Raw genomic sequence first — 25,631 nt, forward strand, 5'->3', positions numbered from 1 at the left:
TGATTAGCACATTTTCTAAAAAAGTGGTGCCATTTGGTCCTTGTTGAGTGGGGAAACAGTGGTAACGCAGCGAGGCTTTTAAGGTCATTAGTAAGTTTGCTGTACAAAAGGCAGGATCTGACACTGTGGGTGGCTGGGGAAATAAAAAGGTACTTGAGCTAGTATTGACCTTGTTGCTGGACCTACTGCTGTTTGCTCTGCTACCAACACTTTACTACAGCCACACATGCAAACATGCAAACACGGTTTTGTATTCATGTCGGGTAGAAAAAAAAAAGGAATGATGAAAAAAATAAAACGCTGGATTTACAAATGAGTCGTTTCAGCAGTTCTCTTGCTTATTATGTGCTGCCGGTATAATTGAATTATAATCACATGAAGATATACTCGTTAGTTTTCCTTTAAGGCATTGTTAACTTTCTTAATGCTTCAAAAAACAAACAATATAAACAGAACGTTAAATAGTTTTGTTCATGGGTCCATATCAGTAGAGCGCTCAGAGAAGCTTCTCGTCGGAACGATATGCAAACAAGTCATTACTGCAACTTGAGCTGATTACCATATGATTCTAATTTATCATATCATGTGCAGCCACTGACATCTCGCTGTCACTTTTATGCTGTGTTGATACATGCCTTTGGTTGCTTTTTGACAACTGAAAACAAACAGACAGCAAGCTGACGCTACATTTGCTCAAGATGAATGGAGAGAATGAATGAGGAAATCAGGTGCGCCAGGTGATTAACACAATCATGTCGGTGATCCTTGTGGAATCGCTGAAACTGGGTACATTAAGAACAGATGAGTACCTGGCTGTTTGCCAGTAAAGGAACCGTGTGAACACAATACCAGCATCAACACACACACACACACATACACACACACACACGCACACACACAAAACCTAGATGGTAGCTCTGATGTATTTTTCTAAACGTTCAGGGCCTACAGCATAATTTTATATTTTAATTGCATTGAAAAATGCTATTTATGAATTATTAAAAGACATCAAACGTTGAACGTGTCACTAACCTGCCAATTAATTTTCACAGACCATAATATATAACCGATATTTAAACTTTGTTGCTGCGTTGTTATTCTGTGGCTCTTTTCTCTACTTTCTGCATTATAAGCTGCCACTTTTCAATCAAAAAGTAATAAGTAAATGACAACACTGGGAGAAGTGCACCAGTTGTTTACAATTTTTTTTTTTTAATTTTTGAGTTATCCATGTTTACTGTTTGATTTGAGCAACTTTATTTTTTAAATATCTTTTTTACATTATATTTTGGAAATAAAGTGTGTACAAGTTTGCTTTTTCTTATTCAGTAGTGGCTTAAAGTTATTATGTTGACAGTGTTACTAGTTGTTAATGTTTTTATAGTGTTTTGCTTCTTTGTCTTGACTCTCGAATCATATGTTGGTATAAGTAGGGCTGTTACTTTAACTTGTTCATTGCGATTACTTAATTACAGGAAAAAAATAACACAAAAAAATTAACGCTGTTAATCACTTTTTTATTTTTTTGCACCCCAACAGCGCAGAGCCTGAGGAGAAGTTTGTGTGTGTGTTAATTTTAGTTAAAAATACACACCAGAGGGACAACTAAAGCCCAGCGGAGCTCTCCCACCTCAATGCTAACTATGTAGCAGCTAGCACGTACGGCGGTCCTTCGGACATGAAGTCTGGGTGACAAATGAACAAAGTCAGTGGATAAATTATTGTAGTGGACAGTCGGCCACTCTCAGTGGTAGAGGATGTGGGCGGAGCTACTACTACTACTACTACTAGAAGTTGTTACTTGATTACAGTACTTTATTTTGTGATGAACAATGTTATTTATGATGTGCTAACATATAGCACTACATATACAGTATGTGGCCATGCCAGCCTGTCATTGCCCGATCCCGTTAGATCTTGGAAGCTAAGCAAGTCTGGGCCTGGTTAGTAGTTGGATGGGAGACCACTGAGAATTCCAGGTGTCACAGTGGGGTGGCAGTCGCTGCAGTGGTATCTGTCATTGTGTCCTTGGGCAAGGCACTTTGCCTAGTATGAACGTAGTGTGTGAGTGAGTGTTGGTGGTGGTCGGAGCGTCCGATGGCGCACTATGGCAGCCTCGCTTCCGTCAGACTGCCCCATGGCAGCTGTGGCTACAACAGTAGTTGGCCACCACTAAGTGTGGAGTGAAAGAATAATGCCTTCATTCTGTAAAGCGTCTTTGAGTGTCTATGATAAAGTGCTATATAAAATTGATGCATTATTATTTTTATATAGACCTGATGTTATATTTCATTTGCATTTTCTATTATTTGTAGATTGACTAAAGTACACATCAGTATTACCCTGATGGTCTAAACTAAAGGTGTCAGCAGCCCTTGGGTCTAGTTTCACATACAGAGGAGTGTAAATAGTTCAAGTCTGTTAAAAACAATAAATGACTTAATAAATCCACTTTGTTATACATCAATGTTTGCGATCTGCCACAATAATGTAATTTAAATGAAAATACCTCAAGTTGTGGTTGATTCTCAGCCTTTTTTAGGTGAGATTAAAAAATAGATCACAAAGCATTATTAATTAATCGCACAATATTTTTAATCTATTGACAGCACTAATTGTAAGAACTTGTGGTTATGTCCAGTATGTATCCGCTTTATATCAAAACCCCCAGAATAAGTATCAGCATTGGCCCTAAAAATTTCATATCTCTAGTGTCCTTATTCCAGAGAAATAGATTAATTCTTATCCCTGGAATGTAATATTTGATCAGTTTCTTATTTTGTGTCTTGCAGGACCCCAAACATACAGCCGTCACAAGATCCTATCTATCATGTATATATGAAAAAAAAAAACTAAGAAGTTCAGGATTGATGGTATAGTCTTTCTAAGGCACTGATCTTTACACCATAATGTATTAAAGATATACAATTGTTACTTTAAATTTACAATACACTGTTATGCAAAAAAATAGTACATTTTGGAAACGAAAGAAATGGGTTCCTAATTTAGTTAGATCGTTTGTGTAATGTGTTTTTTTCATATTAAGTTATACAATCTCGTAGTTATCGGAGGAATAATATGATAATAAAGAACAAAAGCATTTTTATCTTGTAAACTCCCAAATATGGGAATGTGGGAAAATGAGTGATACACTGGGGACTTGCAGCTGTCCTTTGAAGGTAATGGGACGCAGCCACCGAGGAACCCCCAGAGTCTGTGCACTGAGGGAAAAGTGACAGGGGCAAAAGAGAGAGGCCAGAGATTCAAAAGAATGAGCAATAGCAAAGGAAATTGAGGAGCCTTTCTATGGTCTTCTCCACCACTGAGGTTGTAAAATAGAAACATATTTCTCCCCTGACAGGTCCAGTCGATGGAACTCTGTGAACGGAGCTGCTTATGATGTTGTTCAGTGTAGAGGATGAGGACCACAGGCCTGTCCCAAAGGCTTGTTGTTTCTTGTCAGAGATTAGATTGAACCAAGCAGCCCCAGTTCACACTCCTTCTAAGAAAAGCCTCAACTCCCCATCATTGACCATAACCTCCACACTTTCTTTAGCAGGAATGCAGTCACCTTTATTTCTTACTGTAGTTGTACATTTTATATTTTCAAACAGGCTCAAATCTCTCCGGGGCTTTACAGGCTGCTGAATATTTGCTTTGTGTGACACAGGAAAGTTAGACAGCAGAGAGCAGCTACATGTGGAGTGTTTGTGGGTTGAGATGCTTGCTCAAGTGTACATCGTTTTGTTTTTTTTTAGAGTTTAGATTGGTGGTAACTAGTAACTTCTCCAAGTTCTCGTCTACCAATTATTCCGTTTTGTTTGGGTTTAGCGTCGTCGTCTTGCGTGTGTCAGTAGCTGGGTTTCCATTACAGATTTTTGCAAAATAATATCGATATTTCTAAATGTCGACAAAGTATAATTGCGCTTTGAACGCGTTTACATTAAAGGCTGTTTTGGGCAGGAGCCTCACAACTCCCGTGAAATCTCCTCTCGCGAGATTTCGCCGCAGAAAGACGGACGCTCCAAACCTCCTTATACTTGTTCTGTCCACATGTACCGCGTCACGCTTACTCGGAGAGAAGTGGTCTTGTGACCAGGTACGCCACGTCCTTTGACTTGTATTTGCAGAAAAGGTGTTTCCATGGTGCTTTTGCGACACATTTCAATATCAACACGTCTGAAATACCTCCTCATGAAAGCGTTAAAACCTTTTGGCGATGTTTGAGAGTTTTTTTTTTTCCATTACCAGTTTTTTTTTTTTTTAGATTCTGCGCATTTCCAAGGGTAATGGAAACGCAGCCCGATATGCCCTTAATATGTAATAAGGTATCGGAGTAGAAAACATGCAAGAAGTTCTGCGTACATATATACTGTCATCAATGTTTAGTTTAACTAAAAAAGGCTAGAAGTTACAACTTTCAAATTAGGGATGCACCAATAGGCTTTTCACTAGATTTCAGTTCAAATCATAAATATTAATCAAATGCACAAAATGAGAGAGAAATGCACGAACAACAGCAAAAAATACACCAAAACGCACAGGATTACTGTACAAGTTTACACCAAAATAACAAGAAAAATATGACAACAAAAATGTGTAAAAAAGAACAACAAAAACACAATAATACATTTTATTATGCAACCCCCATTAATGTGACAGCCAATAAGGTATCAGAATAGAAAACCTGTAAGAAGTCCTACATGCAGTTTGCATGTGTGGTTGAGTGCGATTCTTCCCCCACAACTACTGTAAATGTAATGCTTTTTTTTCTCCTTTTTTTTTTTTTAAATTTTAGATGCCAGAAAGCAGCAACATCAGCCAACTTTTTAAATGTTAGAAAGAAGCTCAGTCTGACATTTTTAAAGTGGCTTAACAGCATCATTAACCTTGACTTCTTGCTGCTTGTCTGAATATATTTTAGAGGTATTCATGAAAAGAGAATGCAGTTACAGGTGAAGGTAGTCTGTCATATGTCCCTCTTTAAATTGTAAAGGTTTATGCAGTTCTTAGATCTACTCTAGATTAATTTCTTTCAGACTGTAAAATCTTAGTATATTTGAAGGCCTATGATTATAAAATAGTTTTGGAAGAAAAATTTGAGTTTTCACCTCTTTCTAGAGCCACTGCAACACTACACAAACAATTACTGCATATTATATTGTACAATTTTGCAAATATCTTTGTTACCTCCAAGATGGCAGTTTCCACCAAGAAGGTAATACTTGAAAATATTACCCTCTTTGAGTTTGTTTGACTATTAGCAGGATTACGTTAAAACTATACTTAATTGATTTTGATATATTTTAACCAAAGATAGAACTTACGCCATGAAAGATTTATTACATTTTGGAGGGGTTCCGGATCAATATAGTGATTCTGGAGCAGTTTCAAAAATCTTTCATCATTGGCGAAATTTAAAAAATTCATATTCATACTTCACTGATCTTTCTGAAATTTGACTCAGTTATGTTGGGTTGGTTCCAGAGCTTAATTTGGGCCAGATCTTGTGTTTTGATAAAAGTTGGAAATATTATATTTGGATAGTGCGTCTTTTATTGAGTTTAAATCACTGGAAATTTCATAGTACACACAAAACTGAATGTAAAAACTGAGCTGGATTGAGGAAGAGATGGAAAAGTCCGGCCACGCCCACACTAAATATAAAGTACGATTTTTTTTTGGCCAAAAAAAATATTTCTCTGTCAGCTTGGAAGACTAAAAAATGACTAAAAAAGGCAGTTGGATTTAAAAAGTTTTTTTAAGCCAATAAGTGAAGCTAAGCCTGAGGTAAAGAAGTTTTTCTGTGGAAATCACGGAAAAGAGGACAAATAAAAAGTAAGCATACGTTATATTTAAATTTTCTGCTGTGCTGCTGATTTATTAGGTGTTATTGCCTTATGGTTATAAACATTTGTAAATATTTTGTATTTGTTGGTTTTTGTGTTCTCAAAGTTTAGTGACCTGGTGATTATACGCTGTCCTTGGTGCTGAAAAATGAATCCAAAATGCAGCTTGAAATGTTCAGCAACCTCTTGTAACTTAAGGAATGAGAGAGTAAAGTTCCTCAAATTAAGCAGTGTTATTATTTATTATGTTCAATATTATATATTATACAGCACTTGATACATTTGCTTTAATATGGGAGATACACTTTAACATGGAGGGATAAACTTGCTGGCAGCTGTAAATCACTAAGTTAAACAACAGGTAGGATGGAATGAAAGGATCCAAATGGATTAAAAGCATTCAAAAGTCCAGCAACGTAGATTATGGCATTAAAAGTCTCTAAAAACGTAACTCCACCATTGCTGATTGTCTGTGTGCTTCCGTGGCCGGTGGATGCCGATTTTGTCGCGGGGGAGGAGGGCGAGTAGATTTGCACAACAACCGCTCAATCCACCGCTTTATATCCAGACAAGCATGCACTGAGCGCGGGATTTGCTCATTCTCTGTTGGCTTGTTTTCTCCACGCATCACTACAAACAACAGACTTATGAGACTACTGAGCACCCGCGGTGTCCGCCATGTTGTAAACAAACAAAGCTCTGAGCTGCTACGGGAAGCAGGAGGGTCAAATGTCATCGGCTGCTGGTCCTTTAAAACTTTTTTAGTTGGTTTCATTTTGTGAACCTTTGAATTTTATCTCACCATTTTTATTATTTCCTAGTCACTGTTTTTGTCACTTAAAATATTTGAATATTATGTAAATTATATTAAAAACTTTATTTTTTCCAATGAATTTGAAAACACTTAAAACTTTCATCACTGGGGGGGCAATGCCCCCGCAAACTCCACATATGACCGGTTGGTTCCTAAACCCCACGAGTTTTATCCGGATCAGATCCCAATTGTGCATTTTATCGCGATTTCTTGATAAAATGGGGGTGCCCATATTTTTGGACATTCTATATGGTTATTATTGTGGATGGAAATTTCTTCAAAGCCCTTAAAGTGTGAATGATCATGGTACCATGATCAGGATCACTGATCCAGATAACTGCCAATTGTTGGCAGAGAGGATATTTGGTGCTTGGTGGAGGTTTACTGCTCTTTTTTCATATGATACATACATTTGCCCTCTGCGTAAATAAAGACATTAGCTGATAATGACAGTTTTAGATGAGAGTTTAAGGAGAAATGCTGTGAAGGCATCTGTCAGTATATGTTGAAGATCACTGACAGCCATATGTTATCCCTGCCTGGGACCGGCCCCTGTATTTAAACCAGCATTGCAGTCAAAAGCCCATAAAAGTGAGTGACTCCTTAGGAGCATCTGCCACTGCATGCAAGGGGGGAAAAATTCAATGTGAAAAAGGAGAGATAATGTGCTCACTCACTAATGGGCACCCGACGAGACACAGGCTCATTTTTCACATCATGTCATCTGTACGGTTTGAATAAAAAGAATGGCCATGACGAGCCTGGATCTCTCGCGGTCATTATGGCTTTTGCTTCCTCACTTTTATTTGTGTTGACTTGTACAGTGGAAGGATCAGACATGTGCAAGCCTGCGGATCAGTCACAGTGATGATCTGCACTGCTCTGCTCTGCTGCTGACAGGTCCCTTCTTTTCTGGCAGACATGTGAGGCCAGAACGCCGCGCTACGTCATATCAAATGCTGTAATCTGACAGAATAAAAGGATTTGCACACTGGGGACATCACAAACTCTGTCTTTTGTAATTTCCTGACGGAGACAGAAGGGGGGATGAAGGGGTCCCTCCAGTTTGATGTAGTGAGAATTAGTGTCAGTCAAAGTTAAGTGGCTGTTTTAAGATAAATAGAAAAGGATTTCCGTGGCATGTTTTAGGGCAGTTCGCTTTTTAAAAGGCAATGTTAATGCGAGTAGATATTTAATGGTCATTGGAATGTTTTCATTTCCCGCTCAGAGTTGCAGGACACAGCAAATATCTTTTCTGAAAAGGTTAGTGTGTAATTATTGCTCAAATTCTCTGCCACTGTCATCAATGGTTAGTTCAACTAAAAAAGGCTAGAAGTTAAAACTGTCAAATCAGAGATGCACAATAAGCTTTTCAATAAATTTTAGTTAAAATCATAAATGTTAATCCAATGCACAAAATGACGGAGAAATACACAAAAAATAACAGCTGAAATGCACAAAAACATCCACATAAAATTACTACACAACTTAACACCAAAATAACAAAATAATTTGAAAAATACACAATAAAGAGGAAAATACACCAAAAAGCACTAAAAAGGCAGAGAATCACAGAAAATGTACAAATTGACAACAGAAATTTATATAAAACAACAAAAACACACAAACCCTTTGTTCTTTCATGTCTAAATGCTAATATTGGTCATTTTACCCAATACATTTTGTAGTGCGGCCATCAGACTCATTTTGTGTAACCCTAATTAAATCATCAAAATGACTCTTTAATAGCAGAAAAATAAACAAAATAAGATAAATAAACAAAATGAGAATAAGTGACATAAAACGCCAACAAAAATGCATAAAATGACTTAAAAAACCACAAAACAACAACAAACACAAACTGAGAATTAATATACAAAACAATAAAATAATACACACAGTACATTGTTCCTCTCGTATCAATGCTCAATTTGGTCATTATCCTAAATGCTGACGTGAATTCTCATCATGTGGCCCTCAAATCACATGAATACATTGTTGTGGGCCCCCTTTGATAAAAGTTTCCCATCCGCTCTAATGTGTTTTTCCCCCAGTCAAATACATTTCAAAAATAAAGCACTGTTTTGTTTCGCCCTCCTATACAACTGAGAAAACAAGCGATTTCCTTATTAGGTGGAGGTGTCATAGGCTTTCTTCCAGAGATGTGAGCTTCAAGGGCCCAGAAGATTAAGACATATATTGAATTCATGATGGAGGCCACACAGTTCATTTTCAAAATAAAACAGAATATTATTCACAGTCCTTTTAAAATTCAGATTGCCAACTGACCTGTGACTTGGAAGTAGTGCATTACATTTTCAATGAGCTTCTGCTATGTCACAAGAAGGGGAAAAAAACCTATTTCTTGCCCCTTTGCCAAGGGAATTATGGGATTAGATCAACATGAGTTAAAATAAGTATGTATAGAGAAACAAAGATGTGTAGAAATAAACTCAAACTGGGCATGTGCTTATATTTTTTTGCCAAGGTGTTAATTTTATTGGTAAACTAAGGTTTAAATTATATTTTTGCTGTCATTCTAAGACAAAACTGTCATGAAAGGGAGAGAAAAACCTCCATAAATATCCGTGCTTTGTTCAGCAGTGAACATCTCCCAACAGTGATATTATTAGAGACATGCCTGATTTTCATATATATTAAAATCACTTCCTACTGTGGCATATGAAATTGTACAGATGGCTAAGGCCTAAGCTTACCATGGTGGAAAGTCGACGTCTTTTTGAAATCTGATTTTGCTCTCAATTTTCTGACCCTCCAAAAAGGTGACCAATAATCTCATTCACACACTGTCTCCATTGCAGACCCCAGCGTACCATGGAAGTAATATTGACTTTGTTCAGCTGCATATGAAGTTCCATGTTAGACACACATATTATGAAAAGTTACCAGTTTCCCTTAAGCGATATCCACAATATCTCCATTTAAAGCCCTCTCTGGGACAATAGAAGAATCTATGTAACAACCTCAAGGAAATATCAATATTTTTCCAATGCTAGATTATACTTTTACAACATTGAGAGCTTTACCCAGAGGTGGCAAAAGTACTAGTCTTCAGTACTCAAGTAAAAGTATACATACTTGAATATAAAATGGCTCTGGTAAAAGTAAAAGTACTGGAGTTGTTCCCTTACTTGCGTAAAAGTAAAAAAGTACATGCTGCTAAATGTACTTAGGTGTAAAAAGTAAAACAAATGTCCCTTAAGACAGGGTTTTGAAACTGTAAAAAAGAACTTGTAGAGTACTTGTACATGGAAACAATCTGTTACCTTTGAACACCCGGAGAATTTAGCACTCGTAATAAATACAATTTGTAAATAAATTGTCAAGAGAAAAAAAAAAGGTGTGCAGATCCTCAATAAAACCAGAGCAGCTTTGAGTTTAACATTTTAGGAACTTGTAGAAAACTGGTACATGGAAATAAATTAAATCTGTTACCCTTTATGAACACCTGGAGAGTTTAGCACTCATTACAGTTAAAATGTGTAAATAAAATATTTAAAGAAAAAAAAAAAGCTCAATAAAACCCAGAGCAGCTTTGAGTTTAACATTTTTAAGAACTTGTAGAAAAAAGCTACATAGAAATAAATTAAATCTGTTACCCTTTATGAACACCTGGAGAATTTAGCACTTATTACAGATACAATGTGTAATAAAATGTTTGAAGAAAATAAATGCAATGCTCAATTAAACCCAGAGCATTTTTGAGTTTAACATTTTTAGAAATTTCAAAATGCTAACCATAAAACTAAGGGACCTGCCTAACAGAAAAAAGCTCAAACTACCAACATTTTGCTCCTTATAAATAAATACTCAAGTAAAGTACAGATACCAGAAAAAACTACTTAAAGGGGCAGTATTATGAAAAAATCATGTTATAATGGTTTTGCTACAGTGATATACATCCCTTTAGCCTCATTCAGAGAGTCAAAATTGAAAAAATTCTGTTTCCTCCCTCCCTTGTTATTCCACATTTTGTAAAAAGTCAGCTCCAAGTGGGCGAGTTGGATTTTTCTCGCCTTGTGACATCACATCTGGGAAACTCCTCCTCCTGACAAACCTGGCTCCTCCTACCCTACATAAAAATGTGAGAATGTGAGCTCCTCCTTTTCAAACTACCTCACAGGTGAAACAAAAATTGTGGTTTAATATAGAATGTACGTTATACTTTCTTGTCATATACAGTATGTAAAGCTACATACACAAAATGTGTTCTCTGCATTTAACCCCTCCCTGAGGAGCAGTGGGGAGCCACAGTGTAGCACCTGGGGAGCAGTTATTGTTAATATAAGGGACTGATCTTCATCCCACAGTGATGGACCAGGGAGATTAGAACCAGTGATCCTCCGATTACAAGCCTGCTCCTTTAACCACTAGTCCCTTTATCTACAGATAATATATCTACGTTCAGTATATAGATAATCCAGTATATAGACATTACAAAGCGCAGTGTGATCGCTCACAATCAGTTACATTTTTAGCAGCCGTTATATCGCCTTGCGTCACCTTTGACATGATCTGACGTGTTTGTGACCCAATGCGATTGAACAGTGATCGTCTTAAATGGACTAGTTCTGTGGTCAGAATATGTGCGGATGACCAGAAAGCGACATAGCATCTCTGGTAAGTGTTTGAAACAGCTGACTGACTCCGCTGCTGCTGTGATAAACGCACACCATGGAGCAACGTTTTTGTCGGAATCACAATAACAGCTTATACAGTATATCCATGTGTTTTACTGTAATGTGCAGTTTTTTTGGCTGAAAATAATAACACGTGTGTGTGGATAGCAAAAGCAAATTGCAATGATGATCACTGATCACCCTCTTAGAGTGAGACATGAAGTCACGCCCACTCGTGCATATGCACAAAGGCCTCAAAACAGCCTGTTTTTAGAAGTGTCATTAAACTGACTTTTCAGAGAGCTAAAACTCTGGAAAACCGGCAAGTTTGGGAAAACGAACCTCAAATACTATGTTGTTGGGGTTCTCAGAACAAATGGAGAAAAATAGTATAATACTGGACCTTTAAAAGTAACAAGCTCATTTTTATAATGTAGTAAAAGTCAAAAGTTTCCAAAAGAGTAAATATTCAATTAAAGTACAGGTAACACCTCTGGCTTTACAGTAGGGATAAGCAATATATATATATTTTTTTTAGGGCCGATACCAATTTTTTTTCCATCACCTTTAGCCGATGACCGATACGGACTGCCGATTGTTTTTTTGAGCTGATATTTGGAGCCGATACGACTTTTGCTCCCTCAATTTACATCATAAAAATTACACAATGATGACAACAAACGGTACAAGTCATAATTTTTAAGAAAAGGAACATTTATTGAAATTAACAAAAGTGAGGTACGTAGAACAACAAGTAAAAAATATTTAACAAATATTAAAAACAGGTGATGAAGAATAAGTAAAAAATATTTCTGCTCTCTGTAAATAATGTGGATCGACGAACGCAGCAGCCTGCATCCGCCGATGCCGATACACGTAAAAAAACGCAAAAATCGGCCGATAATATCGACTGGCCGATGTATCGGTCTATCACTACTTTACACTATTTAGAAAGTGTGGTGACCATAGTCAGGCCAGCGCCATAGAGGAGGAGGGGGAGGGCTCACCATCACTATCACCACACATGGCATAAAAAGCACAACTTAAGCATGAGGCTGAGCTCATTCCCACAGTCGCCCTCATCCAACCCCCACATCTCCTTGCACCGACGCCTGCCTCATCACTCCACACAAAATATCCCATCCTTAATTGGTCTGTGCTCCTCCAACATGTTTGTAATGAAAAAAGCAGCACATAATTCTTAGTTTGTTGGCTGGCAGGGCCCAATTTACAAAAGTGGAGGTTGGTGATAAGCAGAGACAGTGTGGCTGTGGAGTGCTCAGAACAATGAATCACCCCGCTGCCAGGGTTGAGCAGAATATAATTGAGTCCAACATCTCTGAGCACTTTCACCATAATTAATGATAATCTGTAACAGAGGAATCTGAGATTCCAGTTCACAGAACTGTTTAATTAGGCCCAGTAATGAAAGCACAGGCACTACAAGAATATGGCCGGGCCTCATGATTAATGATTTGTGCTGGTGAACACAAAAGTGCTGCACCGTTAACTCCAATGGATGCTGCTGTGTCTCCTTGGCATTTACAGAACAACAAAATACATATGAAGCTTTTTTTTTCCCAACCCAATATCTGATGCTCTAAGATAAGATTTATATTTTCATAAATGCACTTTTATTTTTCATGTTACTAATTTATTGCGATTTTTAAATTGTAAAATACCTTACGTTGTCTTCAAACTAGTCATTTTTAGCAGTATTGTAGTTGTTTGTATCACAGAATTATTATAAAGGTAATAACTAAAATATGTTAATTGAGTCATATAAAACAGTGATGCCATATAAGTGATATTGCATAGGTGACTGAGACAGGGGAAAAGAAGGGGCATGCCCCCCTTAAAAAATTCAAATAAGGAGGATATCACATGGTATATTATATACCCCGCCCACCCCCTCATTTCTACCCCATAAAATAATTAAAATGCTGCCCCAAGTATAAGTTAATCATCTTTACCCCTTTAAATCTCTGTGTCTGGGCACAATACAGAGAGAGTGAGGTCTATCTATCTATATGTATTCTTGTTAAACTGTATGTTGTTTGCACAGTACGTATGATGTCTTACCCCTGTGATATATTTATTTATTTTAACCGTTACCTGTGGTAATGCAATTGTATCAACGTCAATATTTAAGTGTGATTCTACACATGTATACACACAAAGTTTGTATTACTTATAAGCCGTCAAGAAATGAATGCTGAGGTATTTGCTATTAAAATATCTTTTTTTTGACACTTGGGTGAGTTCAAATGAGTTTTACTTCATCCCACTCCATTTTGGTTATTTATGTTTTAATTTTTTGCACAGAATGTATTTCCTTTATTTTGTACAACTTTTTTGTGTTTTTATTGTCTAGCTCAAAATAGATATATAAATAAAAAAACAACACTTTATCATTTATTTTGTAGGTATTTTCCTGTATATTGCGCTTGCTTCCGTTAAAGACAAGTATTAATCGGTTGAAATAGTCAATATATCACCCTCACAGACATTAGAAATAAAGACGAGACCAGACGCCATGTGGTGCACATGTGATGTTTTTGTCAACTGATTTTATGAGTTTTTTTTTTGTGTGTTGGTACTTAAAGCTGCAGTTTATAGAATCCTCTCTCCGCTCCATTTTGAAACTGAAGCCAAAACTGAACCCCCCTCACCGGTGTCTTTGTGAGCGCTCTTTTTCCAGACATAGTGACAAGTGTATGGACTTTATTTTGTGTTATTGAATCCACGTATCACTCTTTAGTTAATGCCCCGTACAGCGGCTACTGTTGTCAGAGAACACACAGAGGCAGCTGCACTGATCCCAGACTGATAACCACCACTCCGCATCCCGACTATAAAATGACTTCACCTTGAATAAGCTTTTCTAAGGTTTACACACAATGTATCCCATCTGTTCTCACTCTCTCTCTCTCTGACACCAGTGTGTGTGGCGGACACTCCGAAGTCATAGAGGTCCGCTAGGACACAAAGCGATCCGTTCCTCCCGAGTATGTTTGTCCTTTATTCTGTTGCTTCTTCACCTCGGTCTGCCTTTTTCTGCTTGATTTGCCGTGTAACTGTTGTCTAACGCCGTGATTAGGACTTCTGCTGGAACTTACACCATTACACGTTAACGACCGATGGTACGTGAACGCGTCTTCAGTCGAGCAGCCAATAGTAATGCTCAAAACAGCCCATAGAGTACACACGTTTGTAGAAAGATCTCTGATTGGCTGACATCCAGTGTCACACATTTTGATTCATAAACTTCTTTTACAGGGCCAGGAGAAATAATAGAATCACTGTCCACTCAGGACACTTTGGATTACAATTTGCTCAAAGATGATGGATTTTTGACCAAAGGATGCCAAAAAAATACATACTGCAGCTTTAAGGATGCACGATTTTAGCTCGAAACAAAATCCCGGTTTTATACTTTAAAAAAAACACTGGGTTTCATTATTTCAAGTATTTTATTTTAATTAAAAAGTTAAAACAAATTTTCATTATCACGGCCCGGGGAGAGAGACTCGTGCCGTGATTTCCCTCAGAAACGGGTAAATCGATTTTCCGATTTTGATTTTTTAAAAATCGCCCTCAATAAATAATCCAATTTTGTTTTGTATTGGGTTGGTTCCCTGTCTTTGTTCTGTGGGTTTAGCCTCCTCTAAGCTCAAGTCCGTATACTATGGTTAAATAAACATGCACACAACATGGATAAGTTGGTGTATATATACCAATTTTCCTTGGTATAATATTCCAAACACTCACAAGCTTCTTTCTCCACCAATGATGTTTAAAATACGTTGAATGATTGTGATGCCATGTTTCTAAAGATTGCATTTTCTTGTCCACACGGCCAGTAGATTAATACATTTTATACAGCGGTGGTCAATCCAAATTGATTGGCATGTGTGAGAAAAAAAAAAAAGAACAAACCTCTTTACTCACATAATAAAATAACACACAAAAATTGAGGTCTTTTACCTAAAAGTATGGATTACATTATTGAATGAAATGCTCCAGCTCTCGTTTTTGCCTCGCAGGCATCTTTGTGGTTATTTTCTGGTATAGTACAGTCAGAGTTGTGCGACTTCATCACAGAGGTGCAAACAGGGCTATGCAGTCTCTGTGTGCGAAAAACCTCTCCCCCACCCCTCTTTTTAAATGAATTTCATGAAATGCTCAGTAATAGAGAAACAAAATACGCTTTTTGTTTGGCATGAATTGGATTTAGACCAAGAAAAAAAGCTATTAGTCACTGCCTGTCAGTTTGTTGACTGCTCTTAGTTTGATGCTTGTGTGTGCACGACCCCTGAAGTTAAATTTCACACTTACTTGAATATTTTAAACTTACTGCTTCCTTTGGTTAAAAGCAGGCAAAAGCAGGCGTTCTGGTAGGAGGCTTAATAGAAAGATCAGACCAGTATGAAATAATAGACGTGCTTTACTTAACTTACCATTCCTTTTATTCATCATATACCTTTCAGTAAAAATGTTGAAGTCTCCATCAAGCAGACACATGCCTTAGGAAACGACAGTGTGACAGGCAATAAGAGTAGAAAAGCAGGCGCAGAACCTGAACCCTCATAAATCTATGACAAAACTTTGCAAAAGAAAGAACGAGAACACAAGAAAAAGATGTATTCCAATAAAAGAAACCCCCTCCGTCTTACCCTGGCCCAGCCATTCCCCGTGTCTAAATCTTATTTAGTTCTTTAATTCTATAGTTTCTGACCTGGATCTGGCCATCGCTGCACATGAAAGAAATTACAAAAGCCTCTCAGTCACAGCAGCCCAGCTTCCTCCTGCACCACAGCATTTGTCATTGCCAAAACAGCAGAGTTTAATTAAGTGTTGTGAGCAGCCTAGTGAGAAACACACTTTAAATTAAACCTCTGAACATGCTGCCATTGGTTCTTTACCTTCTCAACAATCAGCAGGGTATATGGCATAAATTTCTATCTCTCAAGGGGGAAGGCAGCTGCTGCACCTCCAGCAATTCATAAACGGCTTTGCCTCCCCAAGAGCACTCACTATTACAGCACATTTCATTACAGCTTAGTTTGGAACAAGCGGGCGAATGTGATAATTAATGTCCCTTCCCAACGAAACATCTTTTTCCCCTTTTGAGAAATTAATGGTTTTTATCATGTAAAAAAAAACAAAAAAAAAACCAACAACAAAAAAAGATGCATAAGCTGCTGTATCTGTGTAGGTAATACAATTTACAAATTATTGTTTCAGTTATCAAACTTGTGATCTCCAATATTGCCCTACCATGATGAATTACGTAATTATTTTCCTTGTGTTTTTTTTGAAGGGGTCTTTTGGTTTTTAAATGAAGACAACAAAGAGCAAGAAAAGGCCTTTGAATAGAAGAATAACACATTACATGCATACTTAAAATAGGTTTCCTTTGATATTATGGCATTGTGTAGTTTGGGCAACAAAGGAGATAGACTAATACAGAAGTAAGACCATTTCTATTGGGAACTTTAATAGATTATTGTTTAGACTAACATAAAGAAGTAGTATTTTAAATAAAGAATAACGAAGAAAACTAATAACAATCAATGTTGTTCTTGATTAGTAACATTAATGTAATAGTAATAATGATAATAGTCATTTTTAATTAGTTATATTCATAAAGCAGAAATTAAACCAGTTATTGGGGATTCTTTTAGGGAATTTTGGAATTGTGCTCATAAATTGATTTAAACAAAATAAATACAGTTTTATGCTACTCTTTAAGTTCAGGAAATTGATCTATTATCAAGAGTTGTATTTGCATAACGGCTGACCTTAGCACAGAATGACATCAATGGTATTTAAGAAGACCACTTCTACTTTGTGTCAGCCTCTAGTTTAGGTTTATGATTCTTTTTCAATAAAAGGTTTGTTTTTTTTTACTGAAAAGAAAAAAGCCTCAATTCTGTAATGCAAACGGCAAAAACACCTTTATCGCACAAACAAGTTGAACTTTAGTCATCGCAGCACTGTTTCACAGGCAGTTATGTAATCGCTGTTCTGATCCAAGTAGTCGAGCAACCTTTTTCATTTTTTTTTTTAAATGTTCTGGTAAAATATATTTAGAAAAATATGATTTCTACATGTCAAACTAAAGGATGCATGTATATGTTATTTCACTTAGTAGTTTCTATTGTGTTCAGGTATAATAAAAAAGATCATTTGATAAAGAGCAAGAAATACACAATACGTGCTGTTTTCCACAAAGCATTTATTTTGGCCCTTATTTTAGAATGGAACGTGGTGTACTGTCTTTTATGCCTGGAGCTGTCATGAGACATTGCTTACGCTCGTCCTCACCAATGGTTCCCAGACGGCAGAATAGGTTAAAAAAAAAAAAAAAAAAGGTCTCAAGTGTGGAGAATATACAACATATCACAAGTCAAGCAATGGCACAAACATGGAAACCAGTCAAACTCAGCCCACAATGAACCTTAACCAAAGGTAGCAGAATTTTTCTTTTCTTCCATGTTGGATGACATTTCCTTCTCCTCCTTTTGCTGCTGCTCCAATGTTTGAGTGATCAGACAGCCATTACATGGTCCAGGTTTATTAGTGGGACCATTTAGGCCTAAAGCTTACAGTGGTGGAGATGTAATTCACTACAAAGTGTGTCACATTAGCTCTATTGACTGATCCGCACAACAGATGTTTAAAAGGACCTGTCACATCCTTGCGTAGCAGCCTTGTGAGAGAGCACGTTTGTCTGCAATGACATCAGAAAGAAGTCGTCCAAACGTTTCCTGGTACAAGTAAAATTGTCCCTTATTAAACCATGTAAAGCCAATGTGACTTAGAAGCTAAACCTTACTAACAGAAGTGAAAGTACATGAAAATTGGTTCTAATGTTATATGACCTTTAAAAGTTAACTAAAGTTTTCAGAGACTGTTATAAACCTTATTTATCTCATGCAAAGTGACGCAAGAATTACTTGGTGGAATAACAAAGTCCGTCAGTTACAAAGCTTGGATTCATTGGGCATTTTATTAAATGTATTTAATAGGGAGAATGCAGACATTCAAAACAATAGATAGGATTTTGGTATTTGGATTACGAGAGCAATGGATTAAGTTTATATCGGGAAAAAAAAAATGCTTTTCTCTAGCAACTTGCAGGACCACGTCTCGATTTGTCTCAACTTGCTGGTGTTGTACCCAAACCTGTAACTTGTCGAATTCAGTGACCGCAGGTGTCAAAGTTTATAATGGCAATATGTAGCCTAGGTGATAATTCCAGCAAGTTCATTTTGTCTTATTTTTTAAATATATGTTTGGGTTTTGTTTATTCAGAAAAGGTTTTTCAGGAAATTGTCTCCTGTTATGATCATCAACAGCACGAGTGACATAAAGAGTGAGGTGTTGTATACTGCCAGAATTGAAAACGGACTTCAATTTGCAACGTGTTAGTGTTGTAGTACTCCAGACTTTTTTTAGACAGCAGAGGGCGCTATCCAGAAGTGTTGGCGGCAGGCAGAATCTGCTACTACTTTCTTTTTGGCCGCCTTCTACTCTTAAACATGTTCATAAATGATTCCTTACCCCTTTAGCACTGAAAGAATATCTTTAATAGTACGTGAATATCTGTAAAAGTCACATTTTTCTATTAGCTCTGTCTGCTAGCATAGCATCTCTTTTTCACTACTAGATTAGCTGCATGCCAACCGACCACTGGGGTACCAACGCCCTCTGCTGGTCCAAACAAATATCTGACCTAAATACAGTGCAATAACTGTTTTTTTTTTTTTAAAGTCCAATTGTTAAGGCACGAAATACATTTTCAGTTGCACTTTTAAAAAGAAAAATAACTATTATGCAGTTTTACATTGTTTACTATAGAACCAGAATTTAAAGGAATAGGCTTCTTCATTTGTATTATTCCTTTATTTATTTCATTCAAGATTTATTTTTAGTTAAATTGCATTGTTTTGAATAGTTTATCAAGGGATTCTTTTGACAATGAAAAATAAAAGGAAAATAGTACCGTATTTTCTAGTTTTTTTCCCAAAAAAAAAATTTGTCTACAGTCCCATTTTGTAAAATAAATTGTGAGAGAATCGTATCGTGAACCCAGTATCGTGAATCGAATCGTATCGGGAGTTGAGTGAATTGTTACATCCCTAGTTACAGATTCTGATGTATCATCATTGACAGCTTTCGGCACAACTCCAGCATGATGAAGAACTTTACTTGAGCAGAGATCATCTCTCAGTCTCATGCAATCAGTTCAGCATGAAAAAGTATCTAAAACTGGTGCTGTATCAGCCGTCTCCATATGTCCCCATATGGCCAAATGAGTACAAACATGGACTTCACCAACTATAAATCAGGGCTGGAGCCCGCTCTAGGGGGGATTACTGGGTTGGAACCCCAATATGACACAGTTTACTGTAGCAACATCATTTGAATGGACCAGGTTCTGCTAAGGTCAGAGTTGGACCTTTTTAATTGTTGATCATGTAAAAACACTCCTCTCTACTTACACTTTCGAAAGCCAAATGATATATGATCGCTTGTATGCCACTAGTTAATGTATACTATTAGCTCTGTATTTAAACATGATAATGTAATTGATTCACAAATTGATTTATTGATGTTATTCCAAGGGTTTCGTGTATTAATCACAGCAAAGAAATTAATTTTGTATATTTTATGAGGTGTTGTGTGATCAACTAATGATATGAATTAATCAAGTTTAATAAGAATTCAAACACCATTGTGAGCCTAATTTGTCACTTTGTTCAAGGAAGGATGAACAGTGGCCTCTTGATTTATAACATGTAACTGCAGACCTGCTTTTATAAAGAATAAAATACATTTGCCTGAATTTAACTATAACTATCCGTTTCTATTATTTGGAGTGAATAAGGTTTGTGATGGTAAATAAAATTTCGTGTGAATTTGAACGTCATCTGTAATTAGAAAAGAAAAAGATATAAGAAAAACGGTATAAATTTGTTTTAACATATTGAAGTAAGACATACTTGTTGGATTACTGTTCCATTACATGCAAAGCTTTTACTCTGCAGGACTTTTTCCTTTTACTTTGTTCTTTCTTTCTTTGTTTTTTGTTGTTCGAGCCTTCAAAGTAAAGTTGGAGCAATAAAGCAGTTTTTTTTTTATTCTTTGCTTTGAGAAAATTGTTTTGCACTCCAGAGAGCCATTTAAGTAGTTCATTAGTGGCAGTGTCATGTCTTTAAAGTATTGATCTTTCCAGTCAATGGGAAAATAACAACTAGGTTATAAGCTACTTGTCCATAGCGATGGGCAACATAAATTATTTAAAAAGGGCAGATTCACTGCGGCCACCGAGCCATCAATCATAAGATATGGCAATGACAAAAAAGCTGTGCTTCATTCGGCCCTCCTATCTTCCCCCCCGAACAATTCTATCAGCCAGGTGAGTGTGAGGAGGCAGGATGACCTGATGTCACTCACATTGTTGCCTCTGCTTTTGAAGGAGCCAGCAGTCTTCTTGGACCGGGGAATGGGATGGCTAAATAGATTCTGTGTTTACCGCTGGCCTCCCTCCCAGTGCACACTTCAATTTGTCTAACAATAAAAGATGGCCTGAGCCGTTGGAGTTCCCCCAAACAATGGATGAATTTTTTATCATATGGTTCAATTGAGTTGCAAGTGGCACAATATTTATTCATAGGTGATATTCTTTTGGAAAGTAAGTGATAAAACAGCTGTGGAGGTTTACGTGAGCTGTTTTTTTTTTTTTCTTAGTGTGTTTTTCTCCAAAATATTGTTGATAGATATGTAATTTACAATTTTAAAGCCTTTTTAAACTTATTTTAAAGAAATAAAGTATAGTTATTGCATCTCTCTGAATAGAAAAAATGCAGCAGTAATGACTTGCAGCTTTTTTTTCCCATTCTAATTTAAATTATTGTTTAATTCTATTTAGTTTAATATGTACATGCAATGTGTTGCTAATGAGACTACTGTAAAAACAATCCTACATATTTAGTTTTTGAGGAGTCTGGCTGTAAAAAAAAAAAAAAAAAAGAAAAAGCCAAATGTAAATACTCACATTTATTTTTAATAAAGAATACTCTACTCTTATTTCCATTTTATACCTATTATCACTTAGTTATAGTTATGTCTATACATCTTGAGGTCCTACAAATTTTATGTTTTAATGTTTTTTAACAGTTATTATTTTTCGTTTATAAACTTTATAGTTTCTATTTGCACAAAATAAAAATGGCACCCAATTTCATTGTACTTTTTTTTTTTTTATTAGTATAATGACATTAAAGGATTCTGAATAATAGTAATTATTATTATTGGTAATTATTTATCGACCTTTGTACTATTGTATAAGGTTTTGGATGTCTGATTGTAACTGAATAATGTTATGTTGGAAATGCCACATTTTAGTATTTCAGCTACAGTATCCTATGCTCATTATTGTATAAATGCCATTTGAGGAGACAAATAGCAACAAAATAATGTCACCAATGCATCCATTAAAAGAAAAAAGCAGGTCAATAGAAGCAGACAGTCGCAGGAAGATGCTTAAATGAGTCAAATGTTGTCTTTGAGTTTCAATTTCAAAACCTACTGTAACTTTGATTAATAATTGATTATACAAAGCCATGCCACATGAAAGGCAGGAAGAGGTGCCATCTTTGTGAGCGGCCAGCCAGTCAAACAGCTTTGTTGTATCAAATGCTCCCCAGCACATCGCCTCTGTGGTCAGTCTTCTTCCAATCCCTGGTGATGTGCAACAAAGACAGGCTGACAAAGTGGCTGCCACTAACCTGATGAAACCAGACATGCAGGGATATGAATGACTACATATCAGGGGTAATTGCTGCTGAGCAGGTGCCTCCTACTTCTTTTCATTTAGTCTATTAGCAATTTATCGCCGGTCTCACTCAGCTCTACACAGGAGGGGTTTGATCTAAATTCTCATGAGCTCCTTAGTGGAGCTGGGAACCAGTAGAGAGCCTGGGAGGGAAGGAAAGGGTTTCTCTTACCAGTTTTAATTCTCTTTGGCTTATCATTAATTTGTTGTCACAGAAGAAAGGTGAACGTCACATGGTTGTAATTAAAGTTAATGGGATTATGCTTCCTTTGTCAATCTCCTATCTCCTGATTTGGAGTTTTTAAGGCAACAATTCCAAATTCAGTTGGATAATAATAATAAAAAAAACATTCAAGATTAAGTGTGATTTTTCAGTCTTTTGCACTTTTTTGATTTTCTATCTGATGATGGAGGATTGCACTGAGGTTGTATTTGAAACCAACAGCCAGGTTTGTTGGTAATAACAGAAGCCCTACAGGCTAATGCTTGGTGTCGGTACCCCACAGACACTGATGCAGATCTGGACGTTGTGGTGTTGGGGGGGGGGGGGCTTGTCCATGGTCATACAACAACTGACAGGCAGAGTGAGCAGGTTAACGCTATGTGATGGTTCATGCTGCTCCACCCTGATGGCCACGACACCAAAATATTGTGTTCAAGTGAGCTGGGGCTTTGAAATTTTTTGGAGTCACATTTGTTTATTAAGCACTGTTTGTTCGTGTGACCGTAAAGCAGGTTAAAGCAATTTCTAGAACGACTAATCAAAATTGTTAGAAATAAGTTAAAAATCACTCACAGTTAAAATATACAAAACCAACAAATGCAATATATGTTTACATACTATACACCTACATTTCTATAAGGCTTGTAAGACATTTTTATTTCAATAAATAATAAAAAAGTAGGTGCAAATATATTTGCACCTCCATTTTTTTTTTTTTTTTTGGAAAAATCATGATTAAATGCGTAATCTGGATCTGATCTGGATGAAACTCGGGATTACTGAGCAACCCAACTGACATAAATAAGTCAAATTTAATAAAGATTGGTCAATTATGAATCGAGATATGAATTTTAGAAATTTGATGATGACAGAAAGGGATTTTCAGCTTTTTAAAAACTGATCCAGAATCACAATATTTAATTTAATTTTCCATGGCGTAAGATCCGACGTTTGTCAAAACATTTTGGGTATTTTTGACACTATCAGGAAAACAATGCATGTCAGTGAAAAGATGACCTCCTCGGTAGAGGTAAAATGTACAATGTGTTTCTTTAATGTTCTAATAATAAATAAGTTTAATTGAACTTATTAGTATGACTTTACCATTCCCAAACTGGTACTTGTACAACAGGGACATACAGAGAAATGAACCATAAAGCTCCAGAGTGACATGTCTAGTGTTTGCTGAGAAACTCACCGTGGCACCTTCCTCCATGGGGGACTCCGAACTACCAGCCCACAGGAGTGACTCCCACTGGGATGGCCGAAGCATTGGTGTTTCCTCTCCCGGATGACCCCTGACATACCCAGTTTGTGCTGGGTGGCCTTGAAAAGGCAGGCGTGGGGATTTCTCTCTGGCCAACCAGCAGGTTGTAATTGATGTGGCAGAGGCGTCAGAACTAATCTTTCGCTCTCTGACAGCTTCACCATAAGCCCCTCATCCACTCCACTCAGACCTGCTATACCAACCTTAGCAAACTGCTTCCTAGTCAATTAGATCTACCCTGCCTGCACCCTTTTTTGTGTGTAAATATATCTCTACGAGACACCCAACATGTACACTTATCTACGCCGCCACATTCAGGGTAATTTTTAATACCACTGTGTGCTGCTATCAGCAATTGAAAAGCTAGGCTGATATCACCTCCTGCAGTGGGCTGTCTGATTATTTATGGAATAGGGGACACTGTTGATTTTCACATTAGTATAGAGGAATCCTATCTACTTCTACATATCTTTAACCCCACAGTGCATATGGATATTTTAATCACAGTTTTATATTCTGCAGTACACCTAGGGATACCATTACAATTTTTTAAAGAGGGGAAGCACGTCACAGGCTGTTGTGTGTTCACTCAGCTCTTAACAATGTCAGCAACTTGGCTTTAGAGGGCAAAACACATAATGCAAAGAGTATGTACTCATAACTGTCAGGGATGTAGTTATTACATCTTATTTTATATAAAGGCGAAGGAAGAATGACCAAAAAGCCTGTTTTAGGTGAAAGTTTTCAAGGCTCAAAAACACTTTGAGACAATTATTTATACAATTGCTAACAACATTTGTATGATACAACCTTAGTTTTAACTTCTAACTTATATATATATATATATATATATATATATATATATATATATATATTTATAATTATATTTAGTAAAAGCTGATTTCATCAGAGTCTCCAAACGCAACAAGTACAAAACCTGCTTTTACAAGTACGTATTAAAGCAAGAATCAGAAGTAGAGGTGTCCCGATCCGATATTGATATCGGTCCAATATCAGCCAGAAAATCGGATTTCATCAGACTGCATTTAAAATCACCGATATAAGCTCTCCGATAAAATTTTCCACTCCAGCACTTCTATCCATAGCTGACTGTGGTTCACACTCCAACAAAGTAACCGACTGTTACTGACTATTGTTCTCTGTTTGAGTAACATCACTTGATCAAATCTTTTCTAACATTTCACACTACAAAATAAGTAATAAAAGTATGTAAGATTCATGCGGGTATCGTATCAATATCGGTATTGGCTGATATGCAAGGCGGCAATATTGGTATAATATCGGAAGTGAAAAAGTTGTATCGGGACATCCCTGATCAGAAATACTTTATTTATCCCAGGGGGAAATTACTTGTGTTACAGTAGCTCCAGAAATATTACAAATAAAAAGCATAAACACTAAACAAAGAAAGAAAAATGTACATAGTTAAGTAAGACTGTTAATACAAGATTAAATACAAGTGCACACATTACAGTAGAAAAAAAAACAAGATTAAATAATACAAATGTACAAATACGAACCCTGCTTCATTATATATATATATATATATATATCTGTTTGCTCAACAAACGATTTTGTCAATCACATTGCGTGTGCTGAATTGATCTTATTCCATTTCTTGCTACCAATATTTTGAGGGTTATTGCAACTTAGCCGCACTCACGTGAACTTATTCAACTAAATAAATCTTTGATCAGCTTTCTGGAACTTGTGTTGTCCAATAGTTTCTGCTTTGGAATTTTCAATTCAAATACAAAATATTAAACCATTGACGAGATTTAATGTGAATCCATCCATTTTCTGTCCCGCTTGCTCCTTTTTCAGGGTCGCAGGGGTCTGCTGGTGCTTATTTTCAGCTCTGATTAGGTGGTAGGTGGGGTCCATCACAGAAATGTAATAATTATTAATTACATTTTTTTAAAAAAACCATTCCAAACAATGTTTTTTTTGTTTTTAAATGAAATTGCTAAA

General features: G+C 36.6%; 1 pseudogene; it reads left to right on the forward strand.

The window, feature by feature from the left end:
* Positions 1-1,873: 1,873 nt before the first annotated feature.
* LOC114455759 (uncharacterized) lies at positions 1,874-1,991 on the forward strand (annotated as a pseudogene).
* The last annotated feature ends 23,640 nt before the right edge of the window (positions 1,992-25,631 follow it).

The sequence above is a fragment of the Gouania willdenowi genome, chromosome 21 (genome assembly GCF_900634775.1).
Source record: "Gouania willdenowi chromosome 21, fGouWil2.1, whole genome shotgun sequence".
Lineage (NCBI taxonomy): Eukaryota > Metazoa > Chordata > Actinopteri > Blenniiformes > Gobiesocidae > Gouania > Gouania willdenowi.